Below are 14,383 nucleotides of genomic sequence, written 5' to 3'. Positions count from 1 at the left end.
AGAGAGAGAGAGAGAGAGAAGAGAATCAATTGCAGAGAGATCTTCGACCATAGTGTGTGTGTATTTGCTTCATTCAAAGTGTGTGCATTATCTTGTCTTGTCTCTCTGTGGTCTAGTGCAATCCCATCGCGTTGGCATCTTGGAGAGAGAAACAAACCTGCAATAGTGGAGTGATGAAGAAGTAGAGAGAGAAAGGAAAGTTTTAGAATCTAATTTATGTGTGTTTAGGAGAGAGAGAAAGGAAAGAATTGAAAAAGCACGGAATAGAGGAAAAAGTGAGAGAAATGGATTTTGGGAGCAATCGTGAGCAAAAGGGAGCTTGATATTGAGAGTGGGTATGTGTGAATAAAAAAAACTACAGAGAGAACCAATGAGGGAGAGAGAAATTTCAGTTTTCGAATGAGCAAAGAAGACGACACCACACATAGAGAGAGTTTCCGTGTGTTTTTGCTCATTTTGGAGCCTGTTTTGGTCGTAAACTGTTCATCCGAGGTCGGATTTGAGCACTTTGACATTGTAGACTAGGGTTTTGGGCCGTTTCGGACGCGATGGCGCTGTCCATTTTGCCAAATTCCTCACTCTTTTCCTGCTGTTTTTCTGTGTAAGTTTCTCCTATGAGCGAAGTTTTTGCTCTAGTTTGTGATTGTATCTGGCTTATTTTACCCATATTGTGTGAGCTATTTGCCCCATTGGTGTTGGCCCAAGCTCAATTGTATCTAAACATCAGAAATTCTCCTCTTTTGAGCTGAGTTTTTTGGGTGTGTGTGTGTGTGTGTGTGTGTGTGTGTGTGGAGTGGGCAAGTGGATAGTCTCTCTCCTCTCACTCCAGAGGTGTGTTCCTTGTCTCGGCCAGGTGTGTTGTCTAAGCCCAGTGGTGCCCCATAGTGTGTGTGTGTGTGTGTGTATCTTCCCAAGAGTGTGTGTCGGGTCGTTATAGAGGCACTGTGTGTGTTTTCATCTCGCTCACAGCGTCAACCAAGAAAGAGGACAAAACTGTCTCGATTGAAAAAGCTCCCTCTGAGGAAACAAGAGAGAAAATAGGCTCGACTCTGTTACCATATACATGTGGTAGTGATGTGTGTGAACACACTAGGACCGCCGGGGCATTTTTTCCCTCTTTAGGAGGTTTTTTCCCCCATGCATTGTATATACGTCCATCACTCTAGGGCTATCTATCTTTCCATTGCACACTAAGTAACACACTCTCTATTGTGTGTCTTGAGCTTCCTTCGTCTTCTCCAAGCTGTGTGTGTTTCTATGCAACCCTAATTCCAACAATTGGTATCAGAGCAGGTCACGTCCTCTCGGGCTCTTCCTTGGTTTTCCTATTCCAAGATTTCCCAATTTTTAAGTTCCTTGCCTTGAGTTTTCCCTCTTGCTCTAATTTTCCCTATCCCCTTTTCCTAACTTTGCTTTTCCCATTGATTGTCCACTATTAGCTTGGAATCCCTCTATTTATATCTCCTCAACCACGTAGCTTTTTACCTTGACATATTTCTACCTTTTTCTTGTAACTATGATGCCATCCAAAAGCTTAAATTGCTTTTGCTTTGTTTTCTAAAAAATCTTGCATGGGAGCCACACTTTATGATGCGGTAGATTGATGATGAAAGTGCACAAAATTTGTTGATTCCTGTGCCAATAGGTAGGGCCTTGTCACCATGGAGCTTTTCTATTTCTTGTTTGAGGTTGCAACAAGATATGGGCAACCCTACTTTGCAAGCCGAAGTTACTCAACAAATTCATGCTTATTGGATTTCCCTTCCTCTCCAAGAGGAGAGAGAGCTTCTTGACGAGAATCCCAGAAGAAGACTCTCTCCCATAAGAGAGGAGGAATCCAAAGAACGAGAAAGAAGCAAATGACTAAGTTCCTCTGAAGATGTGGCTCCACGAAGACAGCAGTGTAGACGATCAAACTCCTCCCAAGAGGAAATGGTCAACCCATAGTCCTTCTCCTTGTCACTCCGCGAAATGGAGGAGATGAAACAAAGGAAGAAAAGGGCAATAAAGAGATCACCCTCTTCTCCTTCTTCTTCACATTCCTCCTCTTCCGATGAAAGCAAAAACTATTCTCCTAGAGAATCCAAGAGGAGAGGACATCACAAATCCTCCCTACGTGGAGAAGGTCCCAAAAGCTTAAGAAGTTCAAAGAGGGAGAAAAGAGTATCTCTTTTCTGGCACCTTTGGTGTCACCGACAAAGTATTGGCCTTCATCCAACAATTTGATGCGGCTTTTGGAGACGAGGTCTTCACAAAGTCCTCCAAGCTACGTCATGTAGCAATGCACTTCCAAAAATTTTATCTTTAATGGTGGGCTAGCCTTCATGGTCCATGGTGAAGTCCCAAAGACATGGAAAACTCTACGAGTTTCCATCATGAAACAATTCCTTAGAAGTGATGCAAAGGACAAAGTGCTTACCGAATGGCGGAGTTTGAAGCTTCTCTCCAATGATTCTATCCACAAATATGTGGACAAATTTTGGGATTTACATCTCAAAGCCACAGTCTCTCAAAAGATAGAGGTCACCAAGCAAAATCAATAATTCTATGTGGTATTACCTGAAGAAATGGCCGAGTATGTCAACTCTAAACAGCCTGGTTCTATCATCGAAGTAATCCACTAGACTATGGTTGCTTCGCGCATCAATTTTCAACAAGGGGCTAAAAGGAATGCCAAGCCCATGGAAAACAAAGATCAAAACGATGCAAAGGGGAAGAACAATGCCCAAAACTCTTCCTAAGGCAATCCCAACAACAACAATGCCAAGCCCATGGAAAACAAAGATAAAAATAAACTCTCTCCTGAAGAGCTAGAAGCTTTTCGTAAGGACCACAAATGCTTTAAGTGTGGGGACCAAGGACATGGCTATCATTCTTGGCCCAAATTAAATGCCCGCAATGAGACTCCTAGAGCTTCCACGGTCAAAGATCCAAAAGAGGATGCTCATTGCAAAGGATCACCTCTCTCCTATGCTTGGGGAAAGGTAAGGGAGAATGATGCCTTCATCCTGTTTGACCCTGGCTCTACTCACAATTTCATATCCACGGAGTTGGCCACAAAGTTAGGCATTCAATCTCAGGCTTCATGTCCAAGGCTATGTTGACAAAGAAGATTTCTTCATCTCCCCTCTCAAGCATGAAGATGTCATCCTAGGGGCACCAGTTGCTCCAGCACACGCCTGCTCACTTTCTCTGATTTCAGTGAGCTTTAGCGAGCGTTCGCAGGTCGACGAAAATTTTGGGTAAGCTCGAAGAGCTTGGTCTGCTCAGAATTTTGATTTGGACTCATTTCGGCCTCCGTTTCCACTATAGGCAGTACTGCACAGGCTATTTCGTCATTTTGTGCAAAATTTCTGTCAGTGCTGTTTTCTGCATAACAGGTGCCCTATAGTCTTCTACGGTTTGTGCTATATAGCACAGGTTGTTCTCGCTCCGTTTCTCCTATTTTCGGGTAGTTTTCACATCAGGTACAGCATTTACCATGGCTGACAACAACAACACAGATGTGTTCAAGATGTTTGCTGCTGAGGACAGGTTGGATGGGGACAACTACCCTATGTGGGCTTATATGATGCAACATGTTCTTGTGTCAAAGGGTGTCTGGAACATTGTGCAGGGCATTGATGTACGTCCTGGTTCCGAGGATGTAGGTGATGTTGAGGATGTTGCAGGTCTTGCTGCAAGGATTGCAGCTATTAGAGTTGTTTTGCCTACGGTAGAACAAGCTCGTTGGGATGTTAAGGATGCGCAGGCTCATGCATTGATTGCATTGTCTGTGAAGCACACCATTGTTCCTCACATCTGTTCAGCAAAATCTGTAAAACAGGCTTGGGATATTTTAGCAGGTCTTTATGCAAGCCGCAATGAGGCTAAAATTGCTTTGCTGCGTAAAGAGTTGGAGTCGAAGATTATGCATCAGGAAGATGATATGGACACTTTCCTTGCTAGTGTCAAGGATATCAATGAGCTTATTTCTGTAGGTGAAGTCATTTCAGACAGTTCCCTTGTGCAAACTGTTCTTGATGCCTTACCAGATTCCTACCAGACTTTTGCTAGTACTTGGAGACTTATGACCCAAGGAAATCCTGAAGTTGTCAAGTTTGATGTATTATGCACATTGCTGTTGTAAGAGTCACTTTCCAGAAAAAACAGGACTAAACAGCGTGCAGTTGAACAGGCTTTTATTGCTTCTCAAAGAAAGGGTGGTAACAGTAATGCAGCCACTTCTTATGGTTCTATTGCGAGTGGCAAAAATTCTGTTCCTAATGCTTCTGCTGGCAGCACTTCGTCTGGCAATTCTGGTGATAAGGGCAAAAAGAAGATGTGTTGCCATTATTGTAAAGCCAATGATCACTTGATCAAGTCGTGTCCTAAGTTGAAGGCCAAAGAGGCTAAGAAGAAAGAGGGTGGTTTCACTGCAAATGCTGGTTCCACTACAAATGCAGCCATTGTTGAGTCTTCTGTGAAAGGAGACTGTGATGCTGATGTTGATGCAGAATGGGCTTTTAGCGCAGAGTGCACTTACAATCCTGCTGTCCATGATGCATGCTTGTCAATTGCTGCAGATTCACATGTGTGGTATTTCGACAGTGGTGCTACAAAGCACATTACCTCACATCGTGAATTGTTTACCTTTCTTGAGTTTGTCCCTCATGGGAATTCAGTCACTTGTGCCAACAACGCCTCTTATCCAGTTCAGGGAGTTGGAAAGATTATGCTCACTACTGCTAATGGCAGTTCCTTTACACTTGTTGATGCACTTTATGTACCTGGGATCAAGAAGAATCTCTTGTCTGTATCTGCACTTGCTAGACTTGGACTTGTAGTCAAATTTGTGGATGAGAGATGTACAGTTCATGATCTCCGTTTTGGTGATGAAATTGTTGCATCTGGGCTTTTGTGCCGTGGGCTTTATAAGCTCACTTTGTATGACAAGTGTGGACAAAATTTTGCAAATGCTGTTGCAAATTCAAGGGCTATTTCAGATGCAAAACTTTGGCATGCACATTTTGGTCATCTGAATTTTTCCAGTTTGCTGCGTTTGCAGAAATCTGATATGGTTGCTTCTTTGCCGCCTCTTGAAGCACCTGTCAAACATGTTTGTGAAGGCTGTATTTTGGGTAAGATGCAGCGTTCTAAATTTCCAAAGGATGGTTCAGTTCGGGCCACATGCAGGTTGCAGCTTGTGCATAGTGATAATTTGTGGGCCCATGCAAACTCCGTCCTTGGGCAATTACCTGTACTTCGTGACTTTCATTGATGATCACTCCAGGCATGCATGGGTATTTCCGCTTAAAGCAAAGTCCGAAGTTTTTATGTGCTTCAAAAAATTTCTGGCTATGGCTGAAAATGTGTCGAAATGTACTATGGGCACCCTCCGTTACTATCGAGGGGGGGAGTATATGTCTCATGAATTTAATGCATTTCTGGCTAGTCGTGGGATAAAACACCAATGTAAAGTGCCTTATACACCTCAGCAAAATGGTGTTGCTGAGAGGAAAAACAGGTCACTGACGGAAATGCACGATGTATGGTCAAAAGTCAAGCTTTGTCGCATTCATTTTGGCTTGAGGCCATTATGTGTGCCACTTATGTACTTAACAGATGTCCTACGAAAGCTTTGCAGTCTATTACTCCATATGAAGCATGGCATGATAGAAAACCTTCTATTGAGCACATGCGTGTTTTTGGCTGTTTGGCATATGCTTTGGTGCGACAAGTGCAGCGCAGAAAATTGGATGATAAGACTGTCAAATGTATTTTTGTTGGTTATAGTGCTGAAAGCAAAGGTTACAGGTTGTATCATCCGCAAACAAAACGTATTCTAGTTTCTCGGGATGTAGTGTTTGTGGAAGATTCTGTTCAGCCCTTGCTGTCATGTACTAGAGACAGTAATGTAAGCTCACAAGACATTTATGACACTTTGTTGCCTCTTTTCAGTGGTGGAAATACGAATGTAAGTTACAATGAGGCAAATGTACAGCCTATTGGTGTTTCTTAGTATGTTCTAGATCAGCCTATTACTGATGCATATGTACATGATGTACTTGATGAGGAAAGGGCTGAAAATGAATAGGCTAGAGGTATGCCAAAATGGCTGGTGCACACTTTGCGTGACAGTAAATTGGATGCACCTTTGTCTAGTCGTACTCGTTCAGGCTCTCGCCATGCATCTTATGCATCAGATTGGTATGCTTTGGCTGTGTCTAGCTTACATGATGTTGAGGAGCCTCTGACTTTTGATGAAGCACAAAATTCAGAAAATTGGATGGCTGCCATGCAATCAGAATATGATGCACTTATAGAAAATGACACATGGACTTTATGTGATTTGCCTCCTGGCAAAAAGGCCATTGGTACGAAGTGGGTTTACAAGTTGAAACGCAAGCCGGATGGTGAGATCGATCGCCATAAGGCTCGACTTGTTTCAAAGGGTTATGCACAGCAAAAAGGCATAGATTATGAAGAGACTTTTGCTCCCACTTGTCGTATGACTACTGTGCGTTTTCTATGTGCATTGGCAGCTCATTTTGGTTGGGATGTACATCAATCAGACATTGTTATTGCTTTCTTGAATGGTGACATATTTGAGGAATTTTATGTAACGCAGCCTCGCGGTTTTGTCATAAAAGGACAAGAGGACAAAGTGTGCAGATGTAAGAAGGCTTTGTATGGGTTGAAGCAATCTCCTCGTGCTTGGTATGAGAAAGCTGACACTCATTTGGTCAAACAAGGCTTTCGTAACAGTCCAACACAAAGCACATTGTATGTAAAGCGTGAGGGTGATGTACTTCTCATTGTGGTTCTTTATGTTGATGATTTGCTGATCAATGGACCAAATGAGAGACATATTGCTGAATTTAAGGCTGATTTGAATGCTACTTTCAAGATGAAAGATTTGGGGCTGTTGCATCATTACTTGGGTATACAGTTTAAGCAGTGTGATGGTGGTATTGCCTTGTGTCAGAAAAGTTACATAGAGACATTGCTATGTAAGTTTGGACTTGACGATTGCAAACCTATTGCCACTCCCATGGAAACAGGTTTGAAGTTGAGTCTACATGATGTTGGCGATCCTACTGATGTCACTCTTTACCAAAATGTTGTTGGTTGCCTCATTTATGTATGCAACACGAGGCCGGATATTCAGTTTGCAGTCTCACAGGTCAGCAGATTTATGCATAGCCCAGGGTCTAAGCATTGGCAGGCTGTCGAGACGATTTTCTGCTACCTTAGTGGCACTTTACATCTTGGCTTGTTTTATCCCAAGGGGGGATCATTGCCGCCATACTTACATGCTTTTTCGGACTCAAATTGGGCTGGTTGTTTTGACACGCGAGTGTCCACAAGTGGTTTTTGTTTCATGCTTGGCAGTTCATGTATATCATGGTTGAGCAAGAAGCAACCTACTGTGGCCACTTCGAGTTGTGAGGCTGAGTACAGGGCAGTCTTCACAGCTACAGTTGATGAGTGTGTATGGCTCAGACGCCTTATGGCTGATTTGGGTGTTGGACAGGACACTGCCAACACTATCTACACTGACAGTCATAGTGCATTGGCAGTTGTGAGGAACCCAGTTTTTCATGCTCGCACAAAGCACATTGAGGTGCATTACCACTATGTTAGGGAGAGGCTCTCAACAGGAGAGATCAGCTTGGCTTATGTGCCAACACAGGACAACCTTGCAGATCTTTTCACAAAGGCATTGTCTCGTGAGAAGCTTGAAGCTTTCCGCAAAGCTTTGGGCTTACTCCCCTTTGTGGACTATTCTTGTCCTCAGGGCATGGCACTTCCCTGTACTCATGTGCCAGCTCTCGTTCACCGCATCACTCCAGGGGGGATTTGTTACCATATACATGTGGTAGTGATGTGTGTGAACACACTAGGACCGTCGGGGCATTTTTTCCCTCTTTAGGAGGTTTTTTCCCCCGTGCATTGTATATACGCCCATCACTCTAGGGCTATCTATCTTTCCATTGCACACTAAGTAACACACTCTCTATTGTGTGCCTTGAGCTTCCTTCATCTTCTCCAAGCTGTGTGTGTTGCTCTGCAACCCTAATTCCAACAAACTCAAGGGGACACATTCGAGGTAAAAACCCTGAAAGACGGGGTTCCTCAGGGTTCCATCTATACGAACGCAAATAAGGCGTCAAGTGCATCTGCCGCTCACAGGCCAGGTGTTTCGTTTGCTAGCATACTTAAGGGGCCTAGCTCTAATGATTATGGAAAAGGCTCAGCAGAAGGGATGTTGAGTGAAGGGGATATCGAAAAACTGCAAAATACAAGAGCTAGACTTCAGAGAGAGCTCACGGAAGTCAACAAGAAGATTGAGTCCGGCCCTAACAACAACAAAAGAACTTGCTCCCAAACAGAATACAGTGGGCTAGTAGAAGACGGTTTGGCAGATCGAGCCTTCTCTGCTTTAAAAAAGTCTCTACCGCAGCAGGTGGAGGTAGCCAAGGCTATTACTGTAGCGATTCCACCAACGCTAATCAAAAAACAGTTAGCTAGGAAAGCTAAGCTAACTCTTATATTTGGGTTCAGTGGAAGAATCCCGAACAGGTTTGAGATGATTCAATGGCTTCAGGGCCCTCAAATTCTTGGCCATGGAGGAGCAGTTGAAAGTACTTCTTACCTAGCTAAAGGGTTTTGTTCAGTGAGATTCAAAGAGGCCTCCGATGTGGAACAGTTACTTGACAAAGGGCCCCTAGTATGTAATAGGACTACGGTTTGTGTGGTGCCTTGGGAGCCAGTGTTCGATTCAGCTGAATCTCTTCAAGGGTTTCATCCGGTCTGGGTTGAGTTTGTGGGACTACCTAGTTGGCTATGGGAAAATCTCAGGATGCTTGCTGGTCAACTGGGCACTCCCTTATTTATACCTAACAAGAGAGGGTTTGGCAGAACCTCAAACAGGGTTTGTATAGGCTGGGATGTGTCTAAAATGCCACCTAAGAGCATGGTTATCAATGTCGGAGTTGGGCTTGTTACTATTCCGCTAAACTTTGGAACATACTTTGGAGCATGTTTTGAATGCAACAACTTTGGACACTTCGCCAAGGATTGCCCCTTGAAGACTAATGGTACTGCAACTCTAGCAGCACAGGGCCCTAGAAAAATGGAAACCCCGATGGAAGGGTTGGAGAAGCAAGGAGGCAGTAATGAAGGGGCAAATGAAGGGAAGGATAAAGGAGGTATGATAGGTGACAAAATAGATATGAAGATGTAGGGAAAGGTTGTGGACGAATCGATTCCCATGCAACGAACCTCCGAAGGTGCAGGCAATAATAACAGGTTCATTACTCCCGCTGCTACCCCAAAATTTATGACAGTGACGGCAGTTCAAGTCCCTGGTCTGAAAAGAGACAAAATGGTGAAGGAAGTGGCAAGAGACTCCAAAGTGCTTCAAGTTGTAAGAACACTTGAGGTGAAAGGCTGTAATCCATCCTCCACCCCTGGGAGAGGAGGGGGTTCACTATCCCATTGAACAATCCATTTGCAACACTGCAAGAAAAGAAATCCCTTGACCCCCGGATTCTCCTAGGGCCAAGGAGACGCGCGCGGGGGGGGGGGGGGGGGGGGGGGGGGGGGGGGGATGATTTGGATGCTGAAGAATTCGTTCCTCTGTCTCCTCATTACAGATGGAGTCACTCACTATCCAATATTGGAACGTAAAGGGGTTGAAAATCCGTAAGAAGAGTACTCTATTTTGGGAAGAAATAAAAAAGGAGAAGACAAGCAACTGCTGGGCCATCCAGGAACACCACTTAGATGCCCATAGCAAGAGAAAGCAGGTGCTAGGAAAGAAACTGGTATTCTATGGAGAAGGAAGTAACGGTTTCAATGGCGTCCTCAGCATTGTGGACAGAGAATTGGAGCCAAAGTTGGTTCTTAACCACCCATCCGGCAGAATCCTGGGGATTAGAATCAAATGGGAAGGGCATCCATTCACCATTGTGAATGTGTACGGCCCTTGCAATGCAAAAGAGAGATCTAAACTATGGATGCATATTCCTATTGAAGATGAGTGGTTGTTGGTTGGCAACTTCAATATGGTAGAAAAGAGCAGGTTCCTCTAGTATGCTGGCTGGCTCAGAAAGGTCTAAATGGCAAAGTTTGTGTGAAAAGTGGGCGATGATCGACTTGTGGGAAATTGGGCCATGGAACAGCACGCCTGGGTTCACCTACACAAGCCTCCAGTATGCCCGCACTGCCTCCAGGCTGGACAGATGCTATTGCTCACACCAAGCTGACTGGTTACCGTCGTTGATGGAGATGAAGGTAGTCCCAACAAAAGCCTCTTGGATCACATACCTCTGCACGTACATTTTAAGAAGAATGCAGGGGAGGAGCAGAACCCAAGAGGAGGGAAAAAATTGTTAGTAACAGGGGCACACCTATTCAAAGACCCTCTTTTCAGGAATCTAACCAAGAATGCATTAGGTAAGCTCAAAAAAGATGTCGACCTCAACAAACACAATGCGTGGGACCTCTTTGCTCGGAGCATCCAGAAAGCAATCAAAACCTCGGGCCCCCAAATCAAGAAAGTTAGGGAGGTACAACTTCTACAGCTTACAACGGAGGTACAATTGCTTACCTCCAAAAAAGCCAATGGGCTTGCTAATGAGGATGAGCACAAACGATGGCTCGAAGCCAAATCTAACCTTGCGAATGAGCAATTGGAAGATATAAAATAGGCAAGTCTTCTTTCCAAGGAGACTTTCCTTCAACCTGAAGCCTCTAATCAAGCCTTTTTTAGGGCTTTAAAAATCAAGAAGAGCCGAGGCCAGGTCCGCTTGCTCTATGATGAAAAAGGGACAGCAGTTCTTAACCAGGATGAGATGGCTGGTCTGATGCTGAACTATCTTAGTCAAATCATTGGACGGCCAGAGATTCAGTCCCAAGAAGTGGAAGAAGCTAGAGGGTCCCTACTTCAGAGTGTCAAGAAGAAGATTCCCCACTCAGAAGCTTATTTCTTGGAAAGGTCATTTTCCGAAGATGAATGTTCACTAGCATTGCAAGCCCTTGGCAAGGAAAATTCCCCTGGTTGGGATGGGATGATGGTGGAATTCTATAGAGAATTTTGGGACGATCTCAAGGTCCCAATCACAAGGATGGCCAATAAAGCCTTTGTCGAAGGGTCGTTGGAGTTAAGTGTAAAGAGAGGGCTTATCAAACCCATCCCCAAACATATTTGTTGTTCACAACTGAAACACTGGCACTCTATAACGATGATGTCGGTGGCCTACAAAATTATTGCTAAAGCTGTAGCCCTCAGAATAGCCCCCTTACTAACCAAGATCATCTCTCCCCATCAACATGGGTTCATCGAAGGAGGTCCATTTACGATAACATCTTGGTAGCAATGGTGGGCATCGAGTACGCAACTGTCACGAAGCAAGAGTGTGTACTGCTACAGTTGGACCTGGATAAGGCTTATGACAGAATAACATGGACATATATAGAAGCTGTCATGGAAGCTCTGGGCCGTGCCTATGTCATCTGGTAAGTGTACTGGGAGCTGGAAGCTAGTCAGAGCTCCTGTTCAACGATAGAATTGTGGGCTCTTTTGAGGTCAAAAGGTCTATTAAGCAAGGCTGCCCTCTGGCCCCCCTACTTTTCGCCATAGGATCACATCTTTTAATCACGACCCTCGAAGCTAGTGTGGAGCAAGGGGAGTTGCAAGGCCTGGCTTTGCAAGGAAATAGCCAACTCCTAGAAAAACTTTTTGCAGACAATTCTCTCCTCTTCCTAAAGGCGTGCCCCCAGGTCATCAGGAAAGCTCTGGAGATTGTACAAATTTTTCAGTAGCTTCGGGGTCCCAGTGTAATATAGAGAAGTCAAGGATGATCTCCCTATCGAAAAATGACTCATTTGACCCTTCTGTCTGGTCGAGGGAGATTGTCAAAAAAGGGAATATCTTTAGACATCTGGGATCCCCCTTGGGGGTAGACGTAACTCACAAGCAAAGATTTGAGTAAGTGCTTGAAAAAATCAAAACAAAAATGAGTAGGTGGGAGTATGCTCTTCTCCCATTCCCAAGTCGGATTAAAGTGATAAATGCCTTTATGATTCCTTATATTGCCTTCACTAGCCCGCTTCTCAAGATGGCTAAGTGTCACTGGAAAGAGTTCTTAAAACGAGTGAAAAGGTTTTTATGGAAAAACAACATGAAATCCTCCAGGCCATGGCAATGGGCCCATTGGGAATCACTTGCTCGGCTGGAGAATCAAGGAGGCCTCAGAATTCTGAACCCTGTGGCCCATGCAGAAGCTTGTTGTGCCAAATTTGTTGTTTCCTTGGCTAATTGGGATCAAGTTTGGACTGTCATGATCAAAGATATGATGGAGGCAGCTAAACTTGGCTCGAAAGGGGGAAAGTGGAGAGGGGTGGAGGTTCATGACAAGCTGTTAGCCCCGACGTGGACTACTCTAAGACTGGGGGGCAGCTCAGGAGAATTGGTAAGAAAATGCAATACAGTAGCAAGAGTCTTAATGTGGAGGGAGAAAACCGGATACTTCAAGAACGCCATTTTGCATTGGTTCCCCTGGCTGTCCAAAGTTATAGAACCGCTACAAATTCCCTATTGGATAGAGATAGCCAGGAAGCTGAATAATAAGGGTCTGAATCGACTGGGGCACTTCTGGGACAGTGACAACAAGAGTTGGAAAACCATTGACTTTCTGGTTACCCAATACCAACTGAATAGCTTGGAGGTCTTGCTGATCCACAAAGTGATGAAAGAGCTTGATAGTTTAGTGATGCCTATCTGTGTTTCGGAGTTTGACTGGAATGCCTGGAAATGGCCTGGAAGCAGTTTCTTATGGAAACCCCATCCTAAAGACATCTACCATACAATGATGCATAAGAAGAATTGGTCTAGCCCCCTTAACAAGGTATGGAAAAAACAATGGCTGGAGGAAAGGTGGGAGCAAGTAATGGAGAACATTTGGAAGCCAAAGATTCCACAGCACATGAAGGTATTCTTATGGAAGGTAATTTGGGGTGCTCTTCTGACGGGGGTGAAGATTCAAGAAAGAGGGATTGGGTTAGAACGATGCTTGGGGTGCAGGTTGGCTAATGAAGATCTAGCCGACCTCTTCATGGATTGCCCAACTATCAAAGGCCTCGCAGGGAAGATATGCAAGTGGGTCCAAAGAACATGGAAAATTGGGTTTTTCAAGACTGATCTTTTCCTTGGAGGAAAGAATTCAAGTGGTCCTGCCATCCTCATCATCACTCAAATCGTCAGGTACTCCTTCCTACATAATGTATAGAAAACAAGGAACCGGCGTTTGTTTGAAGGAGGTCTTGAGGTGGCAAGCTTCACAGAAATTATACAAGAGAGCAAAGTGCTAATATGGACGCTCGGGTGCAAGCAAAAATCGAAGGATTGTCCTAGGACTACTTATGCCTTGCTGTTAGCATAGGGCATGCCTACGACGGGGGAAAATCTTGGCTATAAAAAGCTCTCAGAAGAACATGATAGTTCTGAGAAGAACATGATAATGAACCTTATGTATCATGGATAAGTTGGTTGGGCTGGCTACCCTGTTAGCCGATGTAACTTGGGGCCCTGGATGATGTCATGGCTCAACACGAGCATGACAAGACCTTGTGACTATTTGGGTTGCTTAATATAATTCACTCACAATTGTGAGTTTTTCTTTTTTTAAAAAGGAAGCAAGGACCTCTCTACAACTATGATTTTTATGATTTTTCCTTGGTGGCATTATGTAAGAAGTCAACAGAAGCAATTGAGGAGATTGTTGTTCAAGGATACAAACAAGGTATTTGACATTGCTTGCATCTTGAAGACGTGGTATTATACTCATGATAGAAGTGTTTGGTCGAGGCTCTTGGAAACAAATAGTGTATTGCTTTGCTCAACATATATAGGTAACCAAGACAGTTGCCTCTTGGGTGCTTTGTTTGTAGATATGCACAACAAGTGCACATGTGTGGAGAGCAGAGACTCAATGCTCCGTTTTCCATGACTTTTTGTCGATACTAGAGAAGGGACACACAATCCTTAAAACTAATCAACCTAAAGAGAAGAAAAAGGAAAACAATAAGATGATAGGGGGCAGACAATTTTATTTATTTTTTAAGTTGAAAGGAAGTCATGGGCTTTGAACGAAGGTACTATTTTTAAACTAAAATAAATCTATCAAAAATTGAAAAGTTGAAAAGAAAATCACAAGGCTTTATTAAAGAGACCCATCTATGTTCTATATGGCATGTTCACTAGCAAAAAAGCATAACTAAAAATGAAAGTCCTTTCTAGGGACGTTAAGGGTCAAGGCTCTCTCGAAGGTGGTGATTTTGCTTTGGCGTAAGAAACTATTTAATTTTCATCTTCTATCGAGACGTACAAAACCAG

The sequence above is a fragment of the Adiantum capillus-veneris genome, chromosome 22 (genome assembly GCF_014529385.1).
Source record: "Adiantum capillus-veneris isolate H3 chromosome 22, ASM1452938v2, whole genome shotgun sequence".
Taxonomy (NCBI): domain Eukaryota; kingdom Viridiplantae; phylum Streptophyta; class Polypodiopsida; order Polypodiales; family Pteridaceae; genus Adiantum; species Adiantum capillus-veneris.
This window is presented reverse-complemented; position numbering follows the sequence as displayed.